At 34.5% G+C, this 27,539-nt stretch overlaps 1 long non-coding RNA gene across 3 annotated transcripts in view; it reads right to left on the bottom strand.

Moving 5' to 3' along the window:
• Nucleotides 1-11,976: 11,976 nt before the first annotated feature.
• LOC137859257 (uncharacterized) overlaps nt 11,977-27,539 on the bottom strand; it is a 77,862-nt gene continuing 62,299 nt past the window's right edge. For 2 of the 3 annotated variants that reach the window (XR_011098211.1, XR_011098213.1), the window contains exons 3-5: nt 21,836-22,020; nt 12,794-12,843; nt 11,977-12,122 (exon numbers count right to left, since the gene is read on the bottom strand). This is a non-coding gene — a long non-coding RNA (uncharacterized lncRNA). The remainder of the gene's footprint in view (nt 12,123-12,793; nt 12,844-21,835; nt 22,021-27,539) is intronic. The other variant, XR_011098212.1, reaches the window with a different exon arrangement.

Below are 27,539 nucleotides of genomic sequence, written 5' to 3'. Positions count from 1 at the left end.
TTAAGACATCTGAGGGATCTTTGCACTACTGAGCTCAAAAACTAGGCAACAGACAGACCCTTAAATCCATACAGATTACCATTACAACAAGACCAATCAGCTACTAAGTGAATGTCACATTGTTCTTAATGCACTGAACACAAGATCAGAACAAAACCCATTGCTGTACTTCAGATCTGAGCTTAATTTATATCATGAAGTTCCAGGACAGTAAATACATTACTACAATATTATACTAAGCCTAAGCTTATTTTTCTGCTTGCTGATCCTTGAGTTTATTTTTTTAAACACATGATTTCTTATGCATTTCTTTTCCCTCAGAAAGTCTCTCAGCCTTTTATTACACTGAACTGCAGCTAAAAAGACCCTTCTGATCTGGTTCCAAGAGTGAATTAGAAGAGAGCTCTGCACAGACAAGCAAAACCTGACATCTAGTCTCCCTTAGCTATGTTTTTCTGTACTTCTAAATTTTAACCATTATCATTCATTTATTGTAACCTCCTGTGGCTTTTGATATACACAGAGCTTCTTCGCTTGTCTCCACAGATTTCTCATGACTCTCTACTTCTGCTCACAACTGTGCCCCTCCCTTCTTCCTTATTATTATACCTTTTCTTTTCATGGTGAACCACCCACAAACTATGTCAGAATCTCAAAATAAGAAACTGAGCTTGCTGAATCAGCAAGTGCCTTGGAAAATATCATTGAAAAGTACTTTGCTTCTAGGGCAAAGAAGAAAAAAGTTTATTCTTTGCCCAAACATCCAGATTACACTTCTTAGACTCCTTATGGTTTCATTTATTCACTAGTTGTATCTGTTTAATATTTCTATTGAAGTATGTCTTGATTAAATATCCCTTCAGTTAACTCTGTTTGGTATCTCTAGAAGATTGGACTGGACTCTTACAGCTTATTCCTGTACCTGATGATTTGTGCAGAGGGTATGCCAGAAGGGCTTTGCTCATCAACATGGCATGGTGACTTCCCTTTTTCTTTGAAAATACTTGTGTTTAAAGCAGAATTTGAATGGCAGCACTGAATCAAAAAGGCCAGTCATTATCTCCCCATGGTCCTGGCTCTATTAAGGAACTTTGAGAGCAGACAGGAATTTCAGTGACTGCAGAGCTGAACCCTTAGCACTTTTTACCATCTTACAGAGTTATGTTGAAGAAAACATTCATTGTTAGCTTACTTTACCAACTTGCTTTGCCACCAGAGGGCAGAGGCTTATGTCACTCAATTTCATGTACTGTCATAAGAGAACGTCACAGAACTTTAATGGGGAAATTTATCATGGTTTAAAAAACAGGGTGAAAAATGAAATCCTATTAACTATTTTTAAATGACTTTAAGCTAAAAATCCAAACACAACAACAAAACTGTCATCTCTCCTGCAATGTATACCCTGCTATGGGTTGTTTATAAGGCTTTAATTACTATGCAGTTATGCAAAATGTAGGCTATATGAAAAAAAAATCATGTATACATTGCAATTTAAGTAAAGCATATTCTAACAAAGTATAGATTTCTGTGTAGTGATTTCTATGCCACAACTTTTTCCAATGCCTTCTTAAAGATAGTGGTAGACATGGTGGGAGGAGGTAGAGCACATTTATAAGGCTTTGTTATTTTGAAAGATGTGTCAAGCCAAGATACTGGAACCTTTATGTAAACAGGGTCAGTTTCAATGCAGTAAACAGGTAGATTTTGGAGTGGGAAGGTGTTAGGAATCCAAAACTATCATGCTAATTTTATGAAAAGTCACACTTTGAGTGTAAAATACTTCATGGCTCCCTTTTCTTTGTATTATTATTATACATGTATGATAAAGACGGAGATAGAATTGTTCAAAATTATCTCGGTTTGATTAGCAAATGTTTTTTGTGAAATACACATTTACCAGTATAAAACTCACACTCAGTATAAAACTTCACACCTATACACAATCTCTTTAATTATCACTTGTACTTTACTGGAAAAAAGAACAAAGACTTGAGTTTGTATCCTTAGAACAGCAAAAAGATGAGAAAAAAATTATCTGCAACTTGTTCTAATCTTAAATGCTCCAGAATTTTTGTCAGCAAGGAGTTTAAAAAGCAGTTGTTTAGTAATATTATTTAGCTGGCAGAAATGAGTAAATATGCCACTATAGGCATAAATAGGACTTCTTTTAGGAGATACAGTATTAGAAACAACGCACATGTGATGCTCTGACCTGCTGTCATTACAACACACTGCTGGCTTGTGGCTGATGGGAATGACTACATGAAAAAAATCAGGCTCCCTGTTTTCACACTGGGGTAATTTCCATTTGCATACACTGACTTTCACCACATCAAAACTTGCTATAAATGGAAGTTGATAGAACTATGATTTAATGATTTGTCAATTTGGATTTTTTGCCCTTGTTTTCTACTGCTGCTTCATGAAAGAAGAAAACAAAACAAAACAAAAAAAAAAACACAGAATATATTCTCAAAATAGCAGCCTGTATATCTTGGCTATAATTAAATTCAGAGGTAAAAAAAAGTTTCCGTAGATTATCAACTAACTTAACTATTAAAATGAAACCTCCCATACCCATAAGCGAAATATTTGTCATTAACATACCTTGCTTCAAAAGAGCAAGAATTTCTCTTTCCTTTTCCAGATATTGCAGCTGTAAACCAAAAGCAGTTCTTGCCTTTCTCAGACATTTTTTCTTAAGCATTGAGTTAGTAAAAAGCTGTACTATATAAGCAAGCAAGGGGGGAGAAGTTAATGCTCTTTGCAATTTAGTTAGAACACATTCTAACAAAGTACAGATTTCTGTATAGTGGTATCACTGTCATGTCCTTTCTCCCATGCGTTCTTAAAGATACTGGTAGACACAATTGGTAGGAAGAAGTACAGCACAAATTCCTGCACATTTGCAAGCTTAGCAAACTGATGGTGATAATTGTAGTTATCAAGGACAGCATGAAGGAGGTAGCATAAAAATTCTAGTAAGGTAACTGAGTTTACATATTGTTTACATATTACATAGTTTACATATTACATATTTACATATTCAAAAATGAACCAGTAAGAGCAGGGGAAATAAACCAACGGCCTTTTCTCTGCTTTAAAGATTTTGAGAAAAAGTAATCAGGAAAAAAAGTTCTTCTCTCTGGGTAAGCAGATTTCATATTCTAGAAGCTGCTATTACAGGTCTCCCAATAGGTGCCTGTATGTGAAAAGTATTTAAATGTGCCCAGAAATCTCGGGAACAACATTAAATGCAATATGAAGGCCTATGAGATATAGTCTATAGAAGTTAATTTAGCATGGTCACACTTTACCATTGAAATTTCAGATGGAATAAATATCAAGCTAAACACATTTGCATAGCATGTTAATTCATGTTAATCTAGCTAAAGCGAGCTGGATATAAGTAACATAAATAATTTATTTTGATATTTACAGTACCACTCAGGATGGTATACCAAAAAATAACTTGTACAGGAAATGTTTGAAATAGTTATGCCACTCTATCAGGAAAAAAATAAAATAAAAAAAATTAATTTCACAATTGCAAGGACAAACAGCTTACTAATTTCACATTTAGCACAGATCTTGAATCGCACATTTATAAAGCAGTGCACATGTGGTACACAAATATTATTGGTACTACAAAATACTACTGACTTGATTTCATAACTATCTTGGCAGAAACAATTTTTAATATATTTTTATGCAGCGACAGTTGAGGTTACAGCTCAGCTGCACAGAGTATTTCCAACCAAACTCTAGAATATCAGAAAACTCAGTCTTATTATTACTACATCTAAAATCAGGCCAATTGGATTTACTAGCACTAGTGAATTTGCAATTCAGGATTTACCATGGAAATTCCATGAGTTTTACAGGCCTAGTTAAAGACAGAAAAACACAGCTAATATAGAGGTTCCAGAGAATCAGCTTTCCCCCTTTCCTAAGTCCAAGTTTGACTTACATGAACATAGGCCTGACCCAAAACACAACATTTGGAACATAGTGGGAATGGATGACTCGAACCTATACTACTATTTGGAGAATGTGTGTTAACAGCTGCCAACACCATGGACTGACTGGGCTGCCAGTCCTTAACTGGTCCTTCTTAAAAGGATATTGGTCTCAGCTGCTTCAAAGACAGCTGAGGTTCTTGTTCTTTGCTTGTGAAGATTCAAATCTATCACTCCCACTTCTCAAATGTACATCCTAGCCACCAGAGTGTCGAAAAGCTACTTATAGAAATTACAAAAATCAGGCCCAGTATATGTTAGTTTTGGATTAGAATGAGTCAGGAACTCTATTTGCATAGTTTCCAAATATAAAACCTTGCAATATAACCTGAAGCTCTTCAGTCACTGTTTTTCTGATGTCAGGAGATGGCATATTTAGCTGTAAAAATCAATTGTGAATTCCCACAGATTTCAACTGGGGCAGGTTATCACTGCAGCACAGTAATACCAAAGACAAAGAAATGATATACTGTATTTTCCTTTTATAGCTGGATTAATTTGTACTTTATTCACATTTTTAAATGTCATTTTTCTATCCAGAAGGTCAGCTATCATTCTCATACCCTTTGAATAAGACAGCTGTGAAGGGGAATGATGAAAAAAGCCTGTCACCTTAATGAAGTTTCCGTTCTTGATTAGTTTTCTCCAAGAATCTTGCACATGCAGAATACCTTACAGCTAGGTCTGACTCCTGGTCATTAGTTCTGCAAGTATAGTAGATATCCATAACCTCTCACAACAATGTAAAAGACATTTTTCTGATTAATAAAATTTGACAGTTTTATTAATCTTTTGGCAATTTAATATGCCTTTATATTAGGCATTTTCTCCTCATACTACTCTCTTCAGACTTGTTAATTTCTTTGTACCATTTGCAAAAATCTAAGTTGTAACCTTCCTTCCACAAAGATTTAATATCAATGAGGCTGTAAACAGCAAAGAAGGACCTGTTACAAATTTGGGGAAGGGAAAGGGAAGGTACAGATACTGCTGTGAAAAAATAGCGGGTAGTTTCAGTGAGAAATAAAACTATGTGAGAGATAAAACTACCGAGAACTAAAATTATGCCAGTATTACAGCTCAGCAAATTTGAATATAAGTCATTCAAACAGTGTTAGATAACTCATATCTGTATTCTAATACACATAAATTTGAGCATTTTCAAGTAATAAATTGAATTCACAAAGTGCTTTATAAAATTTTTTCAACTGCAAAGCTTCTCTTTATGAGAAGTGATGATTTTAGACATTTTTTTGCTATGTCAAATTAAACTGAAACAGTTGAAATGATTTAATTTTGACAAGATCCTGCCAAGGCTGTTAGGTCTGTGCACTTACAAGTTCTGACCTAATATCATTTTTATCCTTTCTTGTCATGCTGTTAGTTCCACTGAAAAATTTAGAAGTTTTTGCACTTATATGTTGAATGATTTTTAACAATGAACTTCAGGGTTGTTGTCTTAAGTCTTTCATTGTTTCAACCACAGATAAATTAATATGATGCACTAAAAAATTTCAACAATTGCTGCTTCAAGAGGCAATATAGAAGCTACGTGCTAATTGGCATAGCTCATGCATTTACCTAGGACATTGATCTTATCACCACAAATGAAAAAAAAAACACATACACACACACAAAAAGAAAACATCTAAATGCAGAATAAAATTAAGGCAAAATAAACCACTTAAAATCCAATAGCATAGAAGCATAAACTACTAGAAAGATCATTGAGAAATCTCCCTTTTTTTCTTTTCCCTGAGACTTGATTTTACCCAACTTATGGGTACACTTTCAAAGCAAAATATATCTAATGTATTCAATTCATTTCAATAATTTACTTTTTGTAACTGGAATATATTTAATTTCACAAGGTACAATTAGAAACAATGCAAGAATGAGGTATCAATGGCTAGCACATGAACATTTTAGAAAACAGAACATTAAGAAGATTTCAAGTATTTTCTACTTCCAAGAGTTTTCAAAACTAAAAATGAACCAGAAATATAATTGAATCACAGAATCACAGAATTTCTAGGTTGGAAGAGACCTCAAGATCATCGAGTCCAACCTCTAACCTAACACTAACAGTCCCCACTAAACCATATCCCTAAGGTCTACATCTAAACGTCTTTTGAAGACCTCCAGGGATGGTGACTCCACCACCTCCCTGGGCAGCCTGTTCCAGTGCCTAACAACCCTTTCGGTAAAGAAGTTCTTCAATTCAATTCAATTGGATTCATATTTTTCAACCTTACCTAAACAAAGACTTCTGCTAGAGAATAATAGCAATTGTTGATGTTTACAACACTATTCCTTTTAAATGCCTCATGAAAGAATCAATTTGAGATTGAAGTCAACTCCAGATACAAATCCCTAGTTTGCAAGAATTTCCCTTGAAAATCTGGAAAATGCTGACCTGTTACAGCTTTGAGTTTTGAGGCATTAGGAGTCTATAATACAATACTATAATCTTTTTTTTTTTTTTAAGGAATGAATCATAATGATGTAGACCAACAATGACAATAATTTTACCAAGAACAGAAGATAGCTGGGAGATTCTATAAAACATTAAAAGATGATAATCATGTGGCAAGTGTCACATAAGGACAAGAAAAGCGAGTCATAGCAAATTTCACCCATCACTGAATTAATTAAAAAAAAAAAAAAAAAAAGGCAAACAAAAACCAATGAATCATTACAACAGCTTCTATGCAGTACAGTTCAGAAGGTTATGTTTCAGCAGCATGTGTTCTTTTCACCCTCATTATAAGTCTCCTTGTAAGGATATGACATTCGTTTAAGGTTACTATGCTTGTGTTCCTAATTACAGAAATTCACATTTTCTTTCAAAGTTTGTGCAATATGAGCTTTTAGCTTTCTAGATATTATTCTAAGTAAAGAGAAAAAAATGGTGCCTGAACTTTGGTGGTAGTTGAGACCATAGTATCCCTAATTTTACAAATAAAAATCTACAGGGTGTTTAAATCTACATTTAATCGAAGCAAAATTCACCGTGGTTAAGTAAACTGGGGCCAAATATCTGTTGTCCTCCAGGATTTAAGAATAATTTACTTCTGTGCTAAGTAACAGAGCAACAGTGACCAGAATATGCCTGACAGCAGAGACTGAGGCTGACTGAACTATGTTATGGCTTTTAGGTTACATGTGTATATAAGTTGCACACAGTAGCTTCTGTTTTAATTATTAATTCTGAATTATCCCATATTCTTCGACAGTGCTTTGTCAACCCAGTATTGTTATCAAAATTCTACAGACCTGGAGTGGGTGCTTATGAAGGATTTGGGGCAAGGATCCTAGGTGTGCCTAAACATCATGTAGGAAAAGATTCCCAAAATAAACCAGGTCATGCCATACTCCTGATCTTTTGCTAGACTAACCTCTAATACAAAATTGCTTGAAAGCTTGTTCTCTAATCTTACCACTGGCTGGGGATTGAAAAAGCTATTATACATGTACACCTCCAAAAACTCTTGGCAAGACTTTGGTCAACCAAGGATATGACCTAGTTTAGCTCTCAATTTCTTTTCTGCCGCCAGAACAATGCAAAGAGTACAGGATCATTCCTGATCTCTTCTTGGGGCTATTTTCTCCTACGAATGCTTCCAAGGTTGGTCAGAAAACAGATCATTTAGGAGATTCTGTTAAACCAATGGTAAAAAGACAGCAAACAAATGGTCAGTCCAGTAATTTCTAAATTACCTGTAGCCCTCTATCTTGGAACAGTGAGTGGCCAGAGGCTATATTTCAAATCTCAGCTTCCTTTTTTAACTGATTCAGTTAAATGTGATCTGGTAAAAAAAAAAAAAAAAAAAAAAAAAAAAAAGTGAACTCTGTCCTTTCCCTACAGCATCCTTTTTTCTTCCTTGATAGGCAAAAGACCCAGACCCACCAAACAAAGTAGAATGTATTATTATTTTGCTCCAAAAATGTTCCCAAAAAGAAAGTAGAAATAGGATTTTTTTTTTTTACGTCAAATTAACTATAAACATTCTTGAATAATCAAAATGCTTCTCTATACAAAATTTTGTCACATTATCATTAATATTCATATAACATAGCAACATCCCATTCAGCAAGGTTAAGCATATGTAAAACATAATTTAAGTTTGAAAATAGCAGCAATTACTATAATGGTGCTTGTAAATCCATATGGTAGCCAATGCTGAGATGTTTAGTTGATATTGAGTTGTTTAGCCTCTTTGCATTTCACCATATTACTCGTTTATAATCACAGATTCTACTTTTCCCTTTCATATATTTAGGCTTTATCTATAATTACAATTTTATATACGAAAAATGTTTTCATATTGAAAACTTACCTTGAAGTAGTTACAGCGCAGCATTCTTTAGAAACATGGGTTCATATTACAAAATAAAAACAAAATTTTCGTTTTCCTTAAGAAAAAGATTGTTTATCAATTTCTGTAATAAAGGTCAGTATTTGTAGATTTCTCTGTTGAGTTAAATACCTAATTGTCGTGTCTACCATAAAAACTCTTCCCTTAAATTCTTAACTAATCTGCATAGAGACAAGGTATCATATGTCAATAGGGGGAGGAAGTCATATAGTTATAATCTGTCAGTCTTGTGCACCAAGCAAAGCAAAACACTGGGATCTTTAGAGAAAGAAAGGAAATCAGAACAGCAGAAGCAACTTGGGTTTATGCAAAAGCATTGCAAATTTCATAATAATATAAACAGCGCTCTGGAAACAAAAAGTGCCCACCTTTGTAGGAAGTTAACATAACAAAACAGCATAAAACCTTATGGAAGAGGAAGGCGATATTCATTTTAAACAAAATTGATTCTAGCCATTCATTCTCATTCTCTTGAGTTTCACTAACTAACATTCTCATATTTCCATACTCACAAGCATCATGATGGGTGTGTATCTGTGGTCTAGTCAAGATCCTTGTATGGAGGACAAGTGATGGCCAGTATCAAGACCTTGCTACATCTCTTCAGTTTCTCTTGGTTGCTGGCAACAAACTGTTTTTTTGGGGCTCACGTTTTAACCCTGTCACCAGCTACACAATAAATACATCACAGTCTTCACTATTGTTTTGAGGCGAGGTCCACTGCTACTCTTTCTTCATTTTGGGTATCTTTATGAGTATAGTCTATCTTCCTGCTGGGATAACAAGAAGGAAGTACTCATGTGATGAGCTGTAACCATGTTTCTATCCTCTTGTTATCAGAAGTTTCCTGCTGACAGTTCATCTGTGGCCTGACCTTACTGAAGCCTAAGCCTTATAGTCATGCTGCAAAGAAACAAATTCTTTGGTGTTTACTAGTTTTAATGCTATCTGTCAAGTCCTTGTTTATTGACACAGACCTTTTGTTTTATTCTTATTTTTTGTTTGCTTCTTGTGGTGCTTTCATGATTAGGTATTTTCATTCACAATAAATGATGAAATCTTAATATTTTTACTACAAGTCTCTCTGCTTGTCAGCTCTAAGCAGATGATAATAATGTTCAAAAATGTGAATCTCATTCAGTTAAAAAACAGATCTGTGTTTAAGTTAAAAAGGAGTGATCCTTTTTCAACAGACATCTTCACAGCACAGCAGTCACGTTTCTCCATGTGCACATCAAAACCCAAATCTGCTTGCATTTAGAATCACATAGCTAAAACGACTCCGCCTCATAGTCACATTAAACATCACATGGGTCCCTTACACCACTTCTTAGAATGTGGAATGAAAGAGCAAACAAGGGAAAAGGATCAGCATAAAGTACTTCCCAGGACAGAATGACAAACTATTCTGCTCTGTGTAAAATTTGAACTTTAATTAATTGTTAAGAGAGAATCATTCTCCTAATGAAAACCCTAATTAAGTTACTTAAAAATATGATCAACCTACTTTCTGTTTTAAAAAACAAAACACTAGACATCTGGTTAGTGTTGTGGATTAAGCTTCACTGATTTCACTGGTTTTAGAGGGCTTAAATAATTTTAAAATTAGGGAGGATATGTAACAAACCACTTAAACATTGATCCTTTTTACAGTACAACTTCAAATGCGAACACTGTCCCATTTATACCTGTGTCCTGCAGCAAGCAAATGGAACAATACAAGCATAATTATTGTTATGGTAACAATTTCAATGTTAAAATTTAGACTCCAAATTAGTTTAATATTGTAGACTAGAGATGTTAAATTTCTGCTAGCTATATCAATTGTCCATAAGCATGTTCATGTGATTATACAAGGAAAAAAAAATAAAAGATAGGACATCAGGTCTAGCGTTGTGTATAAGTCTATCACAACATGGACAAGCAATTACTAGCTAATATGTTTTCTTGTTCACTACTACCAAAGAAAACAAATAAAATGGAAAACATTACTTCCCGCATTTCATGCAAGTTTATATAAAAAGGAGATACCTATCTATCTTGTGCATAGAAAGTCCAGTTAATAACCAAACAAAAATATTATATGCATCACGTGGTCCTTCACGTAACTTTCTCTTTAGAAGGGTAGGGAGGAAGAAAGGGAATAAGGGAGGTATGGTTTCTCTTAATTTACTTTTGCTGTAAGGTCTAATACATGGTTCTGTGGATGGCAGATTGCTGCAGGGTGCTCATTCTTTATGTTGCTTATGCTTTTACGTAATTGCCAAGGATGCCTAGGGCTCAGCATAGGCACTTCTTCATCTAAACTATGAATCTAAATAAATACAGTGATCTCACAAGCCTCTGACTTTGCATTCTCCTGGGAGTTTCTCCTTATTGTTCTTTATGAAATGTGTATTCTTGTAACCTGTAATTCAGCATTTTGTCTGTGTGCATTTGTTTGCATTTTGCAGCAGTATGTCAATTTAACTTAGTTCTGAAGATCTCTATATTTTAGAGAATGTGAGATTTTATAAAGAGCGTTTTTTATACAGTGCCTCCATGGATTACTTTGGCCTACATTCACTGAAGTAAATGAGAAGTCTAAGAGGGACATTAATGGTAATAGAATGAGAAGACAGTACCTCATGTCAGTTCCTATGATGAGACTCTTTGAGAACAGCTTCCCCTGAAACTTCTTATGTCCCATTCAGAAATGCAGAAAACCCAAAGATGCGATATTTTCCTGAGCAAAACACATACTCCTTCTTCCAATATTTTTTAAAAATAGATACACAGATGTTTTTAGTCTTCAAATTATGAAAAGGATACTGACCAAAGTACACATGGCATCCTGACAATTCAATGTGCATTGCTCTTAGGAGGAAGGTCCTATTGCAAAGCATGTGATCATGGCCCAGAAGGTAATTCCCTATCCTATGAACCTATCCAACATGATGGAGTAAACAAAACTGAAATTAATTTTGTAGAAGGAGGGTAAAGAAAAGCTCTTTCCACCATCTTTGCCACCACCAAGAACTTCTACTTCAGTGAAAGGAGCTGAAGGCTTGGTCATGGGAAAGATGCACCAATCCTTAGTACTCCTGTAATACAATGGACACTGTGTTGCTGGGTCAGTGCTAACTGCACTAGAAAAAAGCATCACACAGAGAAGACTTAATGATGGCTCAGCGTTGAAACTGAGAGAAGTAAGGAAATTTGCATATATTTCCTTTTTTTTCGCTGGCATTTCATTTTTATTCAACTGTCAGTCTCCCACAAGCCTTACTGGTACTTTTATGGGTTCCAGAATTTCAAACTAGTTCAGTGCAATGAATCTTTTGCACATCTAACAGGTTTACAGAAGTAGAAAATAATATAGGGCAGAGCTTTAGCAGCACAGTAAAAAGTGACGTCCAATAAATTAATTACTTTCTGTAGTAATCATTTGCTGTGTACACAGCAATGAGCTTATATATTAGTGTAAAAAGCCTGTGATATCATTCAATGGAAATTGATATCTATTGTCAGCTTAAGTAATGAAATTTTGTTTCTGGTTAGTATTAATATAGGTCAAAGAAATAAGCTAGAAAAGATAATTAAACACTGTGGCAGTTTATTTAGAGAACAAAAAATTAAAATTCAGGCAGCTTGTAGTTTTGAAGTTGGGTATTTCATAATGATTGCCTTTCTTTGGGGAGCGTATGCCCATGAGTATCACCTTAGTGTTGTACAGTAAAGCCTAGAGCAATAAATGAAAAGAAAAATCAGTGTAGGAAGAAACTGCTACTAATAAATATTTGATCAGATACACAAATTCACACAGTTTGATAATGCCCTGAGGAATTTGCCATCATTTATTAACTACTGCAATGTAAATGTATGGTATTATGTTTCTTTAGAAACATCAAGACAATAAACAGCTATTAATCTTTTCAATCAAATATTTTTTTTTCTAGAAGATATACATCTGAAATACTATTGGATTTATTTGTGTGGATAAAAATGATAGAGAGGTGCTCCTGCAGTATAGAAGGTGTAGAGTTCTTCATTTTCTTCTGAATAATTATACAGTTTTAATATGGGAATAAAAAGGTTTTCCACAATTAAATTACTTTGCAAAAAAATCAGCTCTACAGTAGAAAATATCATCTTGACCAGGAAAACACCTGGGCAATTATTTTGATTTTTTAGATATTAAATACTACTTTAACAGAACACATACAGGGTAGCATTCATTGAACTCCTGAGTAGTCAGAAGAGTAGAGTCACTCAATTACAGTGGATTGTAAACCACCAAATATATTTACCAGAGTTAGCTTCATAACACTGGAATACTAAGTTACTACTGTGGTACCTTTCTAGTTTCTAGTTGTGATAGCGTAGGTCAGATAGTGCTCTTGAATATCTTACCTTGCTGTAAGGTAGCAAAGGTACTCATCACACTGAAATGTATGAGTCTGCTAAGAGAAAAAAACACTGCTTAGATTGATCTTAAGAGAGAGAATAACTAAGTGTTTGTGATACGGGACACATCATCACAGAAAGACACTGAAAAAAACTGTGGGTGTTAGGCAGTAAGGTGAGCTTAAAGAAAGATTTTTCTATTACTGTTTTTGGAAGGGGAAGGAAAAGACCTTACTTGTTCATTAGTTCTTAGGATGGATTAGAATTGAAGACATCCTGCATTAACACGTAGCATCTGAAAGAATCTAGGGAGTCTTGATGTTTTATTGTGGATTTTTCTCTATGCCTTTAAAGATACTCAGTAGTTACACATATCATGATACTTGTTATCCATATCACGTCACCTTTTACCCTTTTAGTTATTCCTTTAGGGGCGCTTAAAAGAGGAAAGATGTTTCTTTTGAGTCATTCTAAAATATAGTCATGAACATAAATGCATTCCAGTCAGAATAAATACATCGTAAACTGAACAGCACATAAAAATATTCATCATCTTCACATTTCTGAAACGTATGCTTTTCTCCCTATGAACCCTGTATGGTCTATAAAGCAAATAAAAATATTCATCATCTTCGCATTTCTAAAATGTATACTTTTCTCCCTATGAACCTGCTATGGTCTATGTCTGCAGGAAGCAACGTAGTAAATACCCAGCTTCTGTGAAACTAAAATTGCTGTATGTGGCTGGACTTCTCTTTAAAAATCAGGTAGCTTTGGGAAAACCTAAGTGGTGTTAGGTAGAATTTACTGTATGAATTGGTGTATATATTAGCAAGTTTTCATACAATTCAAATTACAATTGTGATATTGAAACATAGTTAATCATATGCCATTTTTTAAGGAAAAAGAATGGTTAACATTTTCTTCACAGTATCTAAGTTACTGAAGCCCTCAGGCAGAGCATTTTAGTTTGTTAAATTATAATCTGTGAAATTATTTGAATACGGAGTTTATCCTCCAAATTGCACCTCTGTCAGAACTGGTATTAGCACAAGAGACCTTAAACATATTTTATTTCATTGTACGTAGGGTAAAGGTTTTAGGGATTAATATTAACTGAAGAAATTGCAAATGCTTTGACATATTTCTACTCCTGTTAAACTTGCAGTAAAAAATCTGACTACCAATGATGAAATAATAATAAAAAATCTAGTTCCACTGATCATCATGCACAGAAAAAAGGAAAAATTAATGCAGATGAAACATTCTTATTTGAGCTATGCAAGCATCATAGACTAATTCTTACAGATGCCTGCAGATATTATGTTGGTATGGTTGGGGCACAGGTAATAAATGGTACATTCTGCAGTATTCTTCATTTGTTTTAAATACAAAATATTTATATTTTGTCTGCAATTGAAATCTTTTGCAATCATTTTTCATTTAAACTTTTCTTGGCTTCATGTTAGAGTCCATGATCATTGATATTCAGATATTAAGGAATTTGCCTTGATTGGTTACCTCAAGCATGAAGAGGAATAATTCAAAGTTAGAAATAGTATTTAAAGGGCATGAATTTAAACTGGTTAAAAATATTAGTATTTTGTCAACTCCCTGTGAATACTATACAAATAAAATATCTGTCCATTTCATTTTTCCTAGAACTATAAATTACATTAATACCTTGTCACATACTGAAGATTCATTCCTAAATTTCTCAAAAACATGGGAAAGATATTAGCACAGCATTTTACAGGCACTTTTGTGACTGAAGAACCCATCTCCCACTGAAATTCAATATCTACTATGTACTCCTTTTAATTCCAGCAAAGATTCCCATCAAACTAAATGTATAATTCAGCACTATTTACCAAGACAAAAAGCAATGTGAGAATTTGAATACCCATGCAAAACATAGTCCTACAAGTTAATATTTAGTAGTACAAGAGTACAAGAACATATTGAGGCCAAGCAAAACAATCTTTTAAGGAAATACAACATGAAGGGGCTAATAGCTTTGAACATCTTGTAAAAGGTGGCAGTGCCATTGTCACAGCCATAAGTATACCCTTTATGAGCCATAATATGCTGATTATTTAGAGAGGAGATCCTTTCACATGAAGATGGCTGGTACAACTTTCACCGTGCTTATATGCAAAGTCAGTCAAGTTTTTTTTTCCCCCACTAACTTAACAGTCACACAAGACAAAAATTAAACTGGTGATAGGAGGAGGCACAACAAATGGATTGAACACTTTTTAAAGGTTAGTAGCAGTCTAAGGGCCTAAAAATACTCTTTAAAAGTCACTGTACATGATATGCAATTAGATGGATGAGATTTTGCATAATTTGGCGTATGTCAGAGATAAGATTCCCTGCAGAGCTGCTTTGACTGCAGAATATAATAGATATGACCTTTTAGGGTCGTAAAGACAGTAGGACTGTTAAAAATCATACATTTCCAACTATTTAAGAAAAGCCTTAAACACATGAAAATACAAAAATATGCCATCCCAGTAGCAAACTAAGTTTAGTCAAGAAAAATATGAAACTAAACTCACTTTGATCAGCTAGGTAGTGCAAGGTCCCTAGGGCCCTGGATCTAGCTTTAAACAGGACAGGCCAACACAATCCAATGCTTTATTGTGATTGAGGTTTATTTCAATAACATTTTTAACTGCAGTTTTCTGGAACTCAAAAAAGCGACAGATAATATAAGGAAAGACTAATCATCCCCCTGCAAAAACCTTTACATTTTCTATGCACTTAAGCAAAGGGTGCAAACGATGTGGTTTTAAATTGATATAAATTACTGTATAAATATTAATCTAACTTATTGTCTTCATTTGCCTATCTCTGGTAAACCAGTAGGTATTCAGAGTGAAAAGTCTTTTTTTTTAAGAATACTCAGTATTGGTCAAATAAGGAGTTGTAGAATTCAGTCACAGACATTTCCTGGTTTGTTTCCAAGGAATTTTGCATTAGTAGCAAGAATACTTATATACTTTAGTGAAAATCCCATAGTGATCAGACAGACGGGCTAAGGACGATGAAAGCCCACTGAAGGTAATTACAGCCCCTCAGCAAACAATTCAAGAGCAAGTGCAACTGAAGCTCCCAACTCCACCTGAATGATAACCTGTAAGTGTAAGTTACTGTGTAAGGCTGGAGAGCTGATAGGAAGATGTTGAAGTTTTCAGGGCTATACAGCACTTATAAAACCAAGTGGAGAAAGTTGTTTGAAATCAGCTTTCATTTACTATCTTGTATGGTCTTTATTGCATAATTAAGTGAACAGAACATATCAAATAGGATTTCAGATTACTTTCAGACTATGAGAGTTCTTTTTTACATCGTTTCTCTTATTCTTGGCATCAGCAGGTTGATAATTACCTAAACTAGTCTAAGTAAAATTCACTGTCTTTCTCAGCTTAGTAATGAGATGTGTACAAACTGTGAAAAGGAAGAACACTCTGTTCATCTGTCTACCCAATGAGGAACTCAGTAATGGTCATAGAAAGCAAAGGGTAAACTACAAGATCTGAGGAGCTTTGAAAAAAATGCATTGACATCTTCACTGCTGCAGCTTCTGCAAAGGCATCATTCTCTCAAAAAGCACATTAAAATGAAAGAACTGTCAAGACATAGAAGATGTGTTTGGCCTGAGGGCAAGTGCCATCTGGCATTCACGTTTAGAATGAGTGTGAACCAGTAAAATAGAACATTCGGAAATGAATGTTGTAACAAGAAAAATTTTAATGCATTTCAAGAGAAAGTGTAAGAGTGAGAGGCTTTAGATATTTTGTTTTAAACAATGTGCATATTTTCTAAAAGGTTATTGTATGATTTTAAAATATCACTGCACTTCTGTGTATCCATGCATTGTTTCATAAGCCCTGGTCTCTTCCACTTAGTGACCTATCAGTGCTGGGAACCTTCTTTTTCTTCAAAGATTTCTGAACTGATCTGGTAATTGAGATGCCTTTGAAGACATCATGATGGGAAGAGGATGCATGTTCCACAGCCTGAAAGATGTTTGGCAGTCAGTGAAAATATGGAAACTTTACCGTCAGCAGTGGAACTGGTGCGAAGCAGAATGCTCAAGTTTGTAAGTCAGGTTCTTATAAGAAATCATACAGAGAATGGGTCAAACTGCTGGGAGGGCACTAAATGATCAATGCTATGAAGTTAGGAAGTAAACAGAATGCAATCCCAATTTCAAGTGAGCTCTCAAGATGTGAGTATATTAGCTTAAGCTGAATTTTTGCTGTTGCAGTTTATTTGCTTCTTATACCATAGTCAGCTTGCTTACAGATAGCTTGGATATCACTGTACTAGATTTAAATCTGTATCCTCATAACTAAATTGAACTGATATAACTACAAAAAAAAAAAAAAAAAAGTAAAGAAAAAGACATTTTTCAGTTGCTTGTATGCCAGTCCTAGGAGACTCCATAACAACTGAAAGGAACTGGAAATTCTCATTGTGGAAAATGAATAATTGGCATAACTGTCATTCCTGAGACTTGATGTGATGATTCATGACTTGAATGTTAATATAACTGGTTATTATAAATTCAAAAATGGTAGACTATGTAAAATAGAAATATATAGGAGAAAACATTCCATATATTCAACATCATACGTCTATCTATTTTAGAATAACTGGTAAGTCAGAAGCATAGGTTTTAGATTCATCTAAATGAAAATGATAACAACACCTAGGTAGAAATCTATTAAACACTGTCAGATCAGAAAGTGAGATGAGTTCCTTATAAACTGCTTGTTAATGATGTGTTCAAAATAAAGAAAAAAACATTTTTACATAAAATGGGAACTACACATCTGTCTACTTGGTAAAAAAGCAACTTTTTTAAAGGAGAAATTCATCCAACTCAACTATTTTGATCCTCAAAATCATGAATTAAAATGGATTAAAATAGGCAGTAAATGGCTGCCTGGGAAACAACCCCCATGACCTAGATTTAAAAGCATGACAAAGAACAGGATGCAGCTTCTTCCCCATCATCTGACAGAAAAAAACACTGTGCAGGGCAGTGTTAATGTGAGGAAGAAAGTCTGCTTGTCAACTTTCCTAAACTGTGGAAATTATTCATAAAATTACTACAAGGAAAAAAGTCAATGAAAAATGATCCAATTGAAAGACCTGTGAAATTAAATAGTGGAAGGCCAAAATAATGAGTGCAACACAAACTAGTTACTTTAACTATGGCTTCAAATTTGATGAAAGTCCACCCTGGCTGAAGTCAGCAATTTCTAATGCAAGTCAATGAATCAAACAGTAGAAAAAGGAAACTATCAATAGCAATAGGTATCAAGTTGGAGTTTATTGATAAGAAGTTAGAGAGACATCAATCACCTAAGCAGAATGTAGGAAGAGATTTAGGAATGTAGGGAGAGACATTTACTTAGAGCTGGTATTTTATAATCAGGATGCCCAGAGTATCCCTGTCCAAAGGACTTACACAAAAGTACTAATAGCATTAAAGATCACTAGTTCCTAGAGTTCCTAGTGCTCCTATGAAATTTCAGATGCCTGGAGGAATGATAATGTTTCATCAATATGAAATAAAAATAAAATAATTAGAGGGGAAGATAGTATTCTTTCAGTCAGGCATGAATCCCATGGAAAATATGGAAACACTAATATGAGAGTCAGTCATCAAAAACTACAAGTATAGAATCATATCAGCCTTGTTTACTGAAATGACAGTCATTAACACACGTTCCATCTTTACATCCTATCATGAAAATTCTTTACATCCTATCATGAAAATAAACATAGGTCTGGCACTTGCATTTTATATGGAGCAGAGAGTTAAGAAGGAGTAAGGTTGACTGTTTTTGAAAAATCATTCAAAATCCTGAAACTAAGAAGACTATCTGTTCACAGGAATTGATGTGGAAATAAATTAAACAGACATTTTTCTTTCTTGCTTACAAGAACTATGAAAAGTGTATTGCTAAAGACACTGACAAAACCCAGCAGATTACTCATCCTGACAGCCTCTTTCTAATATTTGGGCTTATTTTCCCATATGTCTGCTGGGAAAATCCTCTGTCTCCCATACCTCTTCCCAATCTCCCTTAATTTTCCTTTAATATCCTTGTTCCTACCCCATGATTACAAATCTGCAATGTCAAATCTGCAATGTAGGTGATGTTTTGTGCTATTCATTTGCCTAAGAGTCCCTACTGCCAAAAGTTGACTGACAGCTTTGGAACAGAAAAAGCAAACTACAGTAGCCATATGTATTTGTTGCTGGCTGCAAAAATATCCAAAGGGAATAAGAAAAACAAATTGGTCCAGTTTTTCATCAATTTTTCAGGTCCAGTTTTTATCAACATTCTCTAGAGAAAACTATTAATGGAAGAAATGGTTTTCCTAGTCTTTTAAATCACTCTGACTCTATAATACAATTTCAGATTAATTTAAATGAACATAAACTATTGATGCTCCAATTGTCTCACAAATCAAATGCTCTTGTTTTAAATTGGTGAGTTTAAACCAATATTAGATTTTTAGGTGCTATCACTGTCCTTAGTATCCTGACAGAACCAAAAACAAAAAAGTAACCTGCCCGCTGGTTAAGACCTGACTCTCTGAAGATGCCCTATATTAATTGCATTCATTGTGCAATAATTTGCATTTATTCACATAGAACCAATACTATTTACATGCTATAGATATGGACACAAAACATCCACATTAATCTTTGGGGTATATTTTGTCTATCTAAATCACCATGCTTTCAAATTCCAGTTCACTGTGACATTGCCCTTCACATTTTAAAGTTAGAAAAAAAAAAAAAAAAAGCAGTTCATGAAAAAAAAAATGCCTCATAGTGGTGATACACCCATCCCTCGTGGACTTTTGTGGACTTTTATTTTTTTCCCTCCAATTTCTTTATAGACAAAAGCAATAAAAATTACTCAGTACTGCAGATTCAGCACCTGAAATACAGCACCTGCAGGAAAGGACAGGAACAATCCTAAATAACTAAGGGGTTATTGAGAAATTACATTTTGCACCAGGTAGCTGTCTTTTTGACAGATCAAAGATCAACATAAAGAGAGAAAATATGTGCACCTTTCTGTTTTTTTGCAGTATATAGGTCTCTCTGTACAAGTCCATAAGTGAACCGTGAAAAATATTATTACTTTATATTATAACATGTCTATGCCTAAGTTCTTTGTGTTTTTTTTGTTTTGTTTTTTGTTTTTTTCCCCACCAAACTTCCTATGTTAATAGATAAAACAGAATCACAGAACGTTGGAAGAGACTTCCAAGATCATCGAGTCCAACCTCTGACCTAACACTAACAAGTCCTCCACTAAACCATATCTAAGCTCTACATCTAAACATCTTTTAAAGACCTCCAGGGATGGTGACTCAACTACTTCTCTGAGCGTCCCATTCCAAGGCTGTTTCAGTAAAGGAGTTCTTGCTAATATCCAATATAAACCTCCCCTGGCTCAACTTTAGCCCATTCCCCCTCATCCTGTCACCAGGCATGTAGGAGAATAGACTAATCCCCACCTCGCTACAGCCTCCTTTAAGGTCGAACCTTACAGTTGACATCTTTCAACACAAGGAATCTTATAAATTTATCAGCCTGTACAGAATTCTGACTTGTCCCATTCTTCCTTATCTTCCCACGTATTTCTGTCTTCAGTCCTTCTTTTATCCGGCTAGATGGAAAACACTAGGAATAGAAGTACATACACGTACATTGATTTTTTTGAAAAAGTCATATATTTGTGTATTTTGTAGAATATTGTGAATATTTGTGTATTTGTGAATAATGGGTTGTTTTTGGCTGAAAAGTAATTGCTTAAAAGTTATTTTATGGGGAATAAGAGCTGGTCTGAGACTTAGCACTTGGTACTACCTATTAAGAGCCATATTGCCACTATTAACCCTTATAAGGGGTTACATCAATTAAATTTACTCCAGATAAAAGATCTACTAAAGGGCAACCAGGCTGAAGTCCAAACAATAACAATGCAATCTATGTTCAGTCATCATCTTTAATTTTCAGTCATCGAGCTAAATTATGCTTTCACTTTATACCAACACAGCTTGAGTTGACCAATATCAGGTGACAGAAGAACTTAGCTGACTGAAGTACTTTAAGATGATTCCTGTGGTGCTAATAGCGTAGGCACCAACAAGGGATGGTGAATAATTAAGTGAAAAGAGACAAGCAACATTCAATTAGACAGGCTAATTTTGATAACAAGTAATAGCTACTATTGATAACTATTATATAACTTCATGAAACGTACAATAAATGCTTCAAAAGCTATAGGTTACTGCATATTACTTAATTTGTATGCAGGTATTCTGTACTCTGAACTATTAGTAGCACCTTAATTGCTATCCATTTGCTCAAATATACTTAAAAAAGTAGAAAGAACTATGCATGGATGCATCACAGAGAGGTCAGGTACTTAGAAATATTTACTATCAGCTGAATTTAGTTTCCATCTGTGTGTCTTATTGGCATCAATATTCTTGTACCACCATGATCAATTTGATAATAATTTGATTAAACTAACATCAATATAAAGTACAGATATAATCTGATGGTAGGTAAAATTTGCAGATGGGTGACTGGCATTTTGGATCTGGGTAGCATTCTGTCTTCTAGACATCACATCAACAAGGGGAATTAGGTACGTAATTCTCCTGGGTTTCAAACACAGTTAAGTTCCCAAAAGATAAATGAAGAATTGAGCCAAAATTTATTACATAAAAAAGTGGCATTGCCACTACTACATTGGCTTCTTACTCTACTTCAGTGGTTGAATTTTGAACAAAGGGTAAATGAAGACGTATATTGGTTATTGGTCTTTCATGAATGAAAGGCACTTAGTTATGAAAGGTTAGAAATTATATTCACCTTCTCGATGTTTCCTTCTTGGATAATTTACTCATCACATTAGGATTCCAATTGGAGGTTTATAGTTTATTTACACTATATATTCACTATAAGTCTTGCAGTTATCATGGCATGTCACTTACCAGCCAGAGTCCATTCTGGAGTCCAGGTATCTAAATGCCTACATATAAACTGCAGTTTGTCATGCAGAATCTACACTCTGTGGCAAATAGTCTGACTTGTTGTAGCGAGAACGTTTGTAGTAAATGGATCTTCTTTACATCATTTTATTTTGTCTTTCTTTATCCCACTATCTTCTATTCTTTGTCTGATGGAAAGAAAAAATAAATAAACCTTTGTTTTAGGAGTGTAATGCTAACTGTTGATTATGGTACTCAAACCCCAAAGTTGCCTAAAACAGATGGCCAATAGTTGATCATAATTCATAGGATAATTAGTGCCTTAATAACCAAAGACATAGGTGCTTTAATTTCTACTTGTAGATTTTTTCCTGTCTCATAAATATATGTGATATTTTCTGTGCAGTTCTATTCTCAAGATTCTCTTTATTTTCTAGTGCCATTATTGTTCTCTAAGATTTTGGTTTGTAATGCCAGTTCACTGTTGAGGGTAGCAAAAAAATTTATAAATTATGCATTCAACATTTCAGATGTCACAGGTAACACAGTAAAAAAAAAAAAAATCACTGCTTTAGTCAATTTTTTATTCTCATTGCAATTGATTGAAAACTAGGTCAACAGCCACTCCAAACAGACAGTGATATTAAATGTGGGAGAAATGTTATACAGAAATAATTAAGCACTTACTATCTTAAATTGTGATAATATCCTTTCAATTGTACCTGCTGACATAAATTTGAAAGCAAACTCTTTTGCTTCATGTAATATCCAGTTTCAGGACTACAACACAATGAAAACATCACTTTTCTTTGGAGCCTCAGTAATTGCAATGTGATAAACATTCAGGCATGCCACATGTTAATGAGTGGTCTTTATATATAGTAACTAGTAATTAAATTTTTCTTTTTTTTTTTTTTACCTACCTTAATTGGTGGTTAATTTATGCACCTGATTTTTCAGGTGCTTTTACATACTCATTAAAAATGACCTCCAAGAAAAGCAGGCATGCTGAAAAAGGAGACAGAATGACAGTTTGGTTGCTACTAAGTGTACTACTTCCCTTTCTCTGTGTAGGGAAATGCTTTTTAAGTACTGTAATTACGTATGATGGAAATAGTAGAACAGTTTCAGAAACTTCGTATTCAACCATATTACAGCACTAATTGCAGAGCTATCAGTATTTCTTTTCCAAGTTCCTGTTTTCCATTTTCTACTAAAATTCAGTACTGGCTGAAATCTGGTTGTTTACTGTTTTAGACTGGTAAATTTTGCATTGTTTTGTTATATCATATCTGTCTCTTTGTCTGAATATTAATTGTTGTGGTTTAACCTCAGCAGGAAGCTAAGCACCTACCACGCAGCTGCTCACTTGTTCTCCCCTAGTGGGATTGGTGAGAGACTCAAAAAGGTAAAAGTGTGAGAACTCAAAGGTTGAGATAAAGTCAGTTTACTAGGTAAACTTGCACAAAAGCTATGTGTACAAGCAAAGTAAAACAAAGATCTTCTACTTCCCATTGGCAGGCAAGTCTTCAGCCACCTACAGGAAATCAGGTCTCATCACTTGTAAGGGTTTATTGGGAAGACAAATGCCATCGTTCCCAATGTCACCCCAGTTTTACTGTTCAGCATTATGTCATGTGATACAGAATATCCTTTTGGCTGGTATGGGTCAACTGTCCTGATTCTGTCCTGTCCCAGCTTCTTGTGCACTGCCAGGTTCCTCACTGGCAGGGAGGAGTGAGAAGCTGAAAAGGCCTTTGCTCTGTGTAAGTGCTGCTCTGCAACTACTAAAACCTCAGTGTGTTATCAATATTATTCTCATCCTAAATCCCAAACACAGCACCATACTGAGAAGAAAATTAACTCTGTCTCAGTCAAAAACAGGACATAAGAAACTGCTTATTATATTCTAATTTTATGAAGCCAACTAAAGATTTTTTTTTAATTATATAATGCAGATTAAGTGGATTAAAATGTGTTTTTTAACAAAACTGTTAGAACTACATAAAATTAATCACAACACGTGTACAGTGACTTCAGCTCAATACTATAATGTCCTTAAAGCTTTGCACAGACTGGGAAGCTGTGAAGCATCTGCTGCCTTGTTAAACAAATGCCTCTCACTGGGGAGAAGTAAACATAGGTTTTCATTTTATGCAATAAATGAATTGATAATGTTTGAGATCTAAAATATCCATGTACATAGCAGCCACAATGGCTTTACAGATATAGGAATACAAAAGGTAAATTACTGTCTTCTAATAATAAGTCTGCCTCGCTATACTTTCACAGGCATATTAAAAATTTCATGGGCATTTGGTGTCCGAAAACCACTTTTCTCACTGGTGATCCTGCTAAACAGTTGCATAAATGCACTGACAAATCTATTACCTGTATGCTCTGGCCAAGACAAAGTGTGTCCAAGTATTTCAAAATCTTTTGAAATTTTCTATTTATTTCTATTTATTCTAAATATCTATTTCAAAAATCAAGTATTTCAAAACCTCAAAAGTGACCATCTTGAACCACCGATCCACCCTTGCTTTGCCTCTTATGTACTTTGAAATACTCTTTTCATGTCAAGGATATTTATGGGGGCAGATGTGTGCTTGGTAAAACGCACACCCACTATATATATATATATATATATATATTATTTTTTTTTTAAGTTTTCATCTATCTGTGGCTGAATTCATCACTGCTAAAACAAGGTGCTCAACTCTGCAGAATATTGTGAAGACAATCTTTTTAAGCTGTCTGAAGTACTATAATACTCTACTAAGTCATGTCAAAGGTCTTTAGAATCACTTCAAAAACATTAATTCCAACAGAATGATTTCTTAGGTATTCTGCTATAGGATTTGATACAAGAATGCTAAAAAGGTGCGGTCATCTCAATCTCTGGATGTTCAGAAGACATAAGAAGAACAAATAATAACCAGGCCACTCTAATGTGTTTTACCTGTCTTTCTAAGCTTACCGAAGCTTTATAATGCAAAGACATGGTGAATTTTAGATCAGGAGCCACATCTTCCTAAGTCCTTGTATGGTAGCTAATACAATGGCCCATAATCAAGGCCCTACTGAAAACTAAGTATTAAATAGCAATAGCAATTCAAATAATAGTACCAACTCTCTAGAGCACAGTACATTGATTGCCTTGTACTTTTCATAGGATAATTTAAAAAGCAAAATAAAATGTGGATTGATTGTACATCAAATATGGAATAACATTATGTATAGTATGAGTGTGGTGAAATGTTCTCTAAAGGAAAATGCATACTAATATGTAAAGCCTGCTCTGTTCTGCTTCCTTTTTCATTATAGCTGATGTTTCATTTTAACATATACATTTGAAACTCACTTTATGTTTTAATGGAATGCTCTGGGCCAAATTGATCCCCAGTGTAACGTTGCATGTGCATGTCAGACAATTATTACTATTTTTAATGACATGAGTTTGGGGTGGCTGCATTATTCATGCGGGGCACATTGATAACAAGGTCATTAAGGTCATTGCAAGAATTTAAAATATTTCTGCAGTTCAGAAATGTACTTTTTATATACATACTTTTAAAATGTATGCTTACTAGTTTTTTTGTTTGTTTGTTTTTAATTGATGAGTACTAAGATTATTTATTTCACCCTCTGTCTATAAAATCAAATTTCATTAGCTACTATTTGCAGGCTTGGAATGACTACCTTAAATTAGAAAATCTCAAAAGAAAATTCCAGTGCTGTAGCAGATTCTCACTCTCTTAGAAGATTAATGGAGCAGACTTGTAGTACATTTTCTGTATCCTGTGGCTATTCATTTAACATATTCATTATGCCAAGACACCATGTTATTGAGCATTTGAGCATTTTCAGGAACCTGCTCTATTTCTTATTTTTTTATTATTTTTAGCAACAAAGCTCCAAATTATCTTCATTATGAAAGTATTGTTAGGCTGTGCAGGACTGTCTATAAGAATTACTTGAAGGAGTTAATTATATTTCTGACATAATTTATAACAATAGCCTGGAGTTACGTTTTATCTGTTGAGGTGACTCTATGTCCTTTTTTCTCACAGCTCCTGCCATAGGGGATGCAGCCAAGGTAAAATGGCACTACATCTATATTGCTAAGAAGTAATTTCTACTCCTCTTAAAGTTAGATTTTTCAGCTGTGAACTGAAGAAACACAAATAGATCTTGTAACTTACAGTATGGACTAGACTATCCACAGGCAGCTCCCAGTATTTGGGATGCAGAGACAAGGTATGGAAATTTATCCCAGAATTTTATAAACTACCAACTTACTTTGACTGGAGGTGTATAGAAAATGTCCTTCATTTTTACATAGCAACATAAAACTTTGCCTTGACCAAGGGCTGAGTGACTCAGTCATAATCAATAGGACATTGCAAACAAGGCCTAAACAAAATGAACTATGACTGACATGGCAGTGCAAGTAGGATCTGAGTGTAATGAGCCTTGGCTTGGGCCACAGATTGACAGCTGACAGGAGAACAGTACCTGAGACTGCTGGAAGTTTGTATTGCAATCTGATTGGCAGCTTGTGCCAACATCCAGCTATAAAGAAGACACTTGGCAGTAAATGCTGGGGTTGGGAGACGGGGGGGGGGGAGACATTGTTTCATTGTTTTGGGGATATCCAACACTGTGTTGATGTACCTGAGGTGAAATTTTTATGTGTTTGTGCTGAGCCTCTGACCAACAGCCTGCTCAGAAGGAGAATCACACTCCCCTGCTCTTGACCATGCTGCCTCACTGGGCTGGTAATTGAGGTTGGTTTCAATTAGTTGTGTGTTTGTGTATTTGTGTGAAAAGCTTTTTCTGACACAGTCTATTCGTTGCTTATTGCAATTAAATTGACCTTAGCTCTGTTGCAATGTATAGTATTCCTTTTCCTTCAGTGACATCATTCAATTCCTGTTTGCAGTATTCAGGGATGAACATATTATTTAGGTATTGGTCACTTTTAAGAAGCACTTATCCCTTGCCTTGAACACCTCAAGTCAAGTTAAGTAAGAATACTATGGCCTATATAGAGTAAGTACAAGCACTCTAAGTAGAGCTGGAGAACTCTGAGTTACCTTGTATGGTTTGCAAGCATTTTGTGACATACAGATACAACAGTGTTTGGAAAAGGTAACATCAAGCAGGAAAGTTTTGAAAACTCCTAGTAACAGACATAAGGCTATGGTTCAAATGCTTAGAGAACTGGAGCAAATAGTAGTAAGTTGACTAATATGACTAAAATGAATGACTTCATTTATTCTACTTTGAATATTCTCCTTGTTTTCAAAGTATCCAGAGGTAGCTAAGTAAATCCTCTGCAATCAGAAAAAAAAAAAAAAAAAAAAAAGCCCCTGCTGATCTTGCTTTTCAAGAAATTATCCTGTGTAAATTATTGAAAAGATGAGTCACTATTTCCACAATTTCCTGTAAACACACGCATATTTCATGAGATCCTGTGGGAGAGGAATATTTTAAAGCATAAGGCCATAGACTTATAGTTAACTTTAGAAATACCTGACACACATGGGTCAGAAAAATAATTTTTGAACTAAAGGTTTATATTTTCAAGAAAAATATCAACTTTTTTTTTTATTGCATACCATTATATTCTGACCATCCATTCTTTAGCTGTGCTTTTTTCAGCAGATTTTCATCATGCTTGCAAGTGTTAGAATATAGGTAT

The sequence above is a fragment of the Anas acuta genome, chromosome 7, assembly GCF_963932015.1.
Source record: "Anas acuta chromosome 7, bAnaAcu1.1, whole genome shotgun sequence".
Lineage (NCBI taxonomy): Eukaryota > Metazoa > Chordata > Aves > Anseriformes > Anatidae > Anas > Anas acuta.
The sequence above is the reverse complement of the archived record's forward strand: the minus strand, read 5'-3'. Positions and strand labels throughout refer to the sequence as shown.